The sequence below is a fragment of the Miniopterus natalensis genome, chromosome 8 (assembly GCF_054644295.1).
Source record: "Miniopterus natalensis isolate mMinNat1 chromosome 8, mMinNat1.hap1, whole genome shotgun sequence".
NCBI lineage: Eukaryota > Metazoa > Chordata > Mammalia > Chiroptera > Miniopteridae > Miniopterus > Miniopterus natalensis.
Window position 1 is genome coordinate 21,997,636 of NC_142088.1, and position 6,403 is coordinate 22,004,038.

Genomic DNA, 6,403 nt, shown 5'->3' on the forward strand with positions numbered 1-6,403 from the left:
AGGTAACTAGAAAATTCATACCCAAAATCTGTTTTTTCTCATTTAGTGCAGATTGGTATAAGTTTCATATCTGTAGTTTCTGATAATCTTTTCTTTTTCAGAGAACAGTGATAAATTTATATTTTTGTTCTGGGTGGTCACTGCATGTGCCTTGCAGGCAGAGTTGTTTAAAATATCTTTCATAACTCAGCCAAGCTGGGCTGCTCAAATGCAGTATGCGTACACTAGGTTGTTAAAATAAAGGTAAAGAGGCCTATTTTTAAGACAAAGGACGAAGAAGGAAGTGGCATCACATCCAGTTCCACTACCTGCTCTCAACCCTTGTTTCAGGGCAGGATACATCCCTGCGCCAGGTATTCTCCCTCGGGATGGGCAAAGCCTAACCAGCCACATCTCAGAAAAGGGTTATCCAGGTCATCTCTGCAAACTCTCCCTGTGTAACAAGTGGTTAGACCTTACTCCCCTAACAGGAGGAACGTAAGAGGCCTGGAAGACTCGGCACTCTTAAAACAGTACTCCTGCTCGCATCCCCTGCCTCTGCTTCAAAAGTAAAGTCTCCTTTTCCATGGTCCATTTTCCTTCATTTAGTTACACCAGAGACAGGGCATTCCATAGGTTTGTTTATCCTACTGTCTTGGAGAGATGAGTGGAGCTGCTTTCCTAGCACGGGTTAAGGTAGGACCCAGACAGTGCACTGTCCGGGACCTGCAGACCTCTACAGGGCAATTTATGCTGTATTGCCATCGTAATGCAGTTCATGAACATGTTGATACTTGCTCTTCCTTCACCAAAGTTTAAAGAAATTCCTTTTCTTACTGTTTAACAATAAACCTCCTAATTTTAAAGTTAGGCTCAAAGTATATCTCACTGCCGAATAAGTCAGTTCAAGGAAAAAGGCTGAACTACCATGTACCAAGGTCTCTGCTGGGATGGAGGAGAGGGGGGGAAAAAAAAAAAAAACACAAAAATATATAAGACATGGACACTACCTTCAAAAAGAATGCCTTCATACTCACATAGGAGATGCTCATTTAAAAATTAGTTACGCCCAGCCGGGCATGACTCAGCAGTTGAGCATTGACCTAGGATTCAGGAGATTGGGGTTCGGTTCCCGGTCAGGGCACATGCCCGGGTTGCCAGCTAGGTGCGTGTGGGAGGCAACCAATCGATGTGTCTCTCTTTCTCTCTCACCCTTCCACTCTCTCTGAAGAGCAATGGAAAAGGTATCCTTGGCTGAGGATTAAAAAATAAAAATTTTTTAAAAAGCTGTGACACATTTACATCATGGGATACTATGCAGCTGTAAAAAAAAAAAAAGAAGGGTCTTTTATCCTTTGGCACAGCATGGAGGGAACTAGAAAGTATTATGCTAAGTGAAATAAGCCAGTCAGAGAAAGTCATCAGTGACACATGATGTCACTCATATGTGGAATATAATAAACAAAATAAACTGATGAACAAAATGGATCCAGAGACATAGAAGCATGGAACAGACTGGAGGATCTCAGAGGGAAGGCAGAGGTGGGGGAGTGGGTGGGGAGAGATTAATCAAAGAACTTACAGGTTTATAAGCATAACCCATGGACACAGACATTGGTCTGGGGAAGGCCTGGGGGTGGTGTGGATATGGGGTGGAGGGAATCAATGGGGGTAAAAAGGGAACATTTGTAATATTTTCAACAATAAAGATAAACTTTTTTAAAAATTTTAATTAAAAATATATAATTTTTTAAAAAATTGCATATTAAGGCATTCACCCATTCCTTGAAATCCTTTATATCTCAGGGTAAGAATTCCTAAAGACATCTTAATATTTTCAGTCCAAATTAATTCTGTAGTATTAATAGTGTACCGCTTTTCCTGTTCTATAACTACTTTTTTCAGATTTTTAAAGGAAGTACTTTATAATAATTTAGAATATCATCCTAGCTTTTATGTCTTTCGTGATCTTACAGACTTTAGCTATCACTTCAAGTGTAAGCTTTTTTCACCTTGTTAGTCTATACGTCGTCATTGTAATTCTTAATTTTTTTTAAGTTTTAGGACAGTTGATAATATTTTGGGGGGTCACTTTGAAAAGAAAGTCTTTGAATTTAAATTATTTTCACCAGTAACGTAATTCTTCTTCTGCCTTATTTCTATCATTCTTTTTCTGAAGTTCTTAGGCTCAAATTTTACCTTTCGCTCTTGAAGACGTTTACGACAACAAATCATGTGCATTCGAGGTCAGTTACTGACAGTTGCTAACCTGACCCCTTTGCCCCTTTAAGAGCTGGCACAGCCCGTGAGCATGTCCCGCGCGCCGGCACCTGCGGCAGCGCCGAGGCCCCGGAAATGACCCCGCTCCGCTCGGAGCCCGGCGGGGTGGCGCTGGGGCCCGCAGGTGCCGCGGGGCCCGGGGGAGGCGGGGAGGGGCTGGGAGGCCGGGCTGCGGGCTCGGAGAAGGAGGCGGGGAGCTCCGCGCACTTACCCGCCTCGGGGGTCTCACAGTCCGTTCCTTCCGCCGGTGCTCCGAGCGCTTTCTGCTTTGTCACCTCACGTTGTGTAAAGAGTTCGGGAAGGAGGACAGAGCGGGGCCTCAGTTTACTCAAGAACCAAAAGCCGGGGCCCGTCGGGCTGGGCGGGAGCGAGAGGGGAGGAGAGGGGAGGAGAGGGGAGGGGAGGGGAGGGGAGGGGAGGGGAGGGGACGCGGACACGGACACGGACACGGACACGGGGGCGCGCAGAGGGCAGCGCGGCCTCCGCACGCGCCAGGCTGCCGGGTTTAAATCTCCCGCCTCCCGCAGCCCGAGGCCGATACCTCCACGCGCCGGTGCGGAGGTGCACGGGCTGCGGGAGCACCCGGCAGCGTCGCGGGGCTCGCGGACAGCGGCGGCGGCGGCGGCGGGAAAGGGCGTCGGACGGACCTCCGCGCGGCTGTGCGCGACCCGAGGCGACGGGGAACCCGCGCGTCGCGGCTACGGCGTCGCGGTGAGCTCTGAGGCCTGCCCTCGGCCCCGCTACGTCCGCGGCGGCGGTCGGGCCGCGCCCTCCGGGGCCCAGCTGCCAAACCCTTGGTTTCCATGGCAACGCCCCAACGTGAAGACGCCGCGGGAGGCGCCCGCCACGCACGCGCGCGGCCTCTCAGGGCCTCGCTGGCCCCCGCGGGTTCCTCCGGGTCCTCGGCGGCTGCGGCCACCCCTCCTGGTCTGAGCTCCTCGGGCAGGACCCGAGGGGAGCGGGCTTGGGCGGGGCCGGGGCCGCCCGCGCGCCCGGGTAGCGAGCGTGCGCAGCGGCCTGAGGCTGGTTTGGGTGATTTCTCCCAAAGGTGGCGTCCTTCACTAGAGGCAGATGCTCACAGCCTTTAGGTACTTTCCTGCCCACCTCCTTCTGCTGTGCTTATTTTTATGTCATTATTTTGAAATGGAAATAACTTCTTTAGAAACTAAGTGGCAAGCAATGGGTGAAAGCACAACCTAAGTGAGTGCGGTTTAAGGCGAACTGCGGAACGCGCGAGCTCCGCCGGGGATGCGCACAAATCGCGCGGCCGAGGGCTCGAACCCCGCCACACGCGCGGACCCGGCTTCTGGAAACACGGATCGTCTGGTCAGGTGCCCAAATGAGGTCGTTGGTCAGATACCTGATGCTCCGAGAAAGATGGAGGGGAAAATCCATCCTGGCAACCGACCGCGACTGCTCTGGGCGTGCCAGTAGCGGGGGTGGGATGATTGTTCATGTAATAGGTGATGCACAGGCAAAAAAGCTATTATAAACCATAGGTCGCTGTGAGATGGCCTGTTGGGAAGGTAACGTTTATCCATGGTTTTAAGTATTTATGTATTGACTTATTTGGTTCTGACTCAGGCAACGTACGGTAAGGTGATACTACTTTAATCATCTTCACATGAATATTTATGAAGTAGCCACAAGTGCCTCATCCTTTACTAGGACTTAATTATACTTTGTTGGCCAAATAATCATCGACTGGTACGTATGTATTGTTATAGGACATATTTTAATCGCTTTGTATTTGTTGTCTGTGCCTACCATACCCAGTAGTCTTTGAAATTTCTGTATTTATTTAATAGTGCAAAATTGTACATCTAGCCATTGAAACAGTTATGTGCAAGACATTGTTCTAATTACAAGTAATTAGACAAATCATTATCATTTCAGAGTTAAATGAGTGCTCAGAGATTAGCCAGTGCAAAGTGCAAAAACTGCAAATGCCTGGTGGAAAAACTAGGAAGCCACAATTTTTATTACAAATACTTATTCTAAAACAATAAAATTAATATTCTCTAACAACAGCAGATAAGGTGTGTGAAAGACTTTTAAATATGTCTAACTGTAAAGACATCCTCATGCGTACTGGCTTTTGCAATTTAATAATATCTTTACTACCTCCTTGCATTTTGTTAATTTTTCATTCATCTCTTAAGTTTTTCCTTTTCTTTGAAGTCAAACTTTTCAAACTTCTTCTTCGATCCAATATTCACCATTAAAAGTTAGTCGCCTTCTATGTTACTCATTATTATCATTATTGTTGTTATTAGTAGTATTTTGCCATTTGACAGTGTCATTTGCAAATAACACTGTATATTTTTTTAATTTTTTGTTGATTTAGTTTAGTCTTTGTCATAAAATTTTTTAATCTAAAGTACCACAATACATATATTTACAATAGCAACATTAACCACTGCTAACGTTGTGTCATATTTTTTTCAAGTATTTTTAAATAAAGAAATAAAACATTTCCAATAAAGCTAAAGTGGTTTTTTTTCTACCATTACCATTCTCTTCCTGTCCACCTGATATTGCTTAATTCATATTTTTCTTTCTATTTTGCTTGAGCAGTCTTGCTGGAAGCTTATCATTTTGGTGATTTTTTCAAATGAACCAACTTTCGATTGTTGATTTTCTCACTTATTTTTTACTTCATTTCTTTGGGTCTAATTTGTTCTTTTTCAAACTTAAGGTAGAAGCAAAAATAATTGATTTTATACCTTTTTTCCTTTCATATAGGCATTTTAAAACTATTTTTCCTCTAAGCATGCTTTAGCTATATCCCACAAATTTGGGTGTTTTCATTACCATTTAGTTTAAAATATTTTAAAACAGCTCTGATTTCTTTGATCCATTATTTTCATTTTATTTATTTTATTTTATTTATTTTATCTTTTATTTTATTGTATCCTCCCCCGAGGATATTTTTTCCATTGCTTTCCAGAGATGGTGGGAGGGAGTGAGGGAGAGAAAGAGAGAGTGAAGGGAGAGAAACATCAATGTGAGAGAGACACATGGATTGGTTGCCTCCTGCAGGTACATGCCCTTGGTTGGAATCAAATTGAACCCAGGACCCTTCAGTTCACTGTCCAACTCTCTAACCACTGAGCCAAACCGGCTAGGGCTGTCCATTATTTAGATGTGTTATTTTATTTCCAGATATTGGGGGATTTTCTAGATAGATCATTATTGATTTCTAAATTAGTGATGTGGTCAAAGAACATACTCTGCATTATTTCAATACCTTTACATTTATTGATTTTAGAGAGGACAGGAGAGAGAGAGGTTGATTTGTTATGCCACTTATTTATACATTCATTGGTTGATTCTTGCATGTTCCCTGACTGCGATCCAACCCACAACCTTGGTGTATCAGGACGATGCTCTAACCAATTCAGCTACCCAGCCAGGGCCTCCAGTCAATTTTTAATTGTAGTTATTGAACTTTGCAACTGGAGACTTTCACTTGTTTTAATATTTTCTCATTTATTGTGCACATATTCTACTTAAGTCTTTTCATGTTTGTAATAGCTGCTTCAAAGAACTTTTCCGATAGTTACAATATTTGGGAAGTCTTCATAATCTGTTTTTATTGACTGCTTTTTTTTTTTTCTGGAGCATGAGCCACATTGTCCTATTTCTTTATATGTCTAGTGTTTTTTGATTGGATATTTGAAATTTTAAAGGATGAATTTTAGAGACGCTGGATTCTGTTTTGCTTTCCTAAAGAATAATTTTTATTTTAAAGGCAATTAACTAGGTTGAACTAAATCTCCAGCCTGTGTCTCCTCTGTAGTGGTAGCAGCTGAAATCTTTACTGAGTTACTTCAGTTTCCAGGAGCTGATTTTCTGCCAGGCCCCCCAGGGGTCCCCTCCCTCACCTCATGATTAGCACAAGTCTTGGGAGGACTATGTATATAGATTTTTGGGATCAATCACCTCCTCTTTGGCTGCCTCCCTCCCAGAATATTTTTCCTAAATTTCTGGTAGTTCTCTAGCCTGAACTCTATCATCTGATATCTCAAGCCGGTATGATTTGGCTTTCTGCTCAACCTACCCCCAGTGGCAAGCAGATTTAGCACTGCCCTCAGTCAAAAAACAAACAAACCACAAATGTGCAAATCTCACCTTTTGCAGA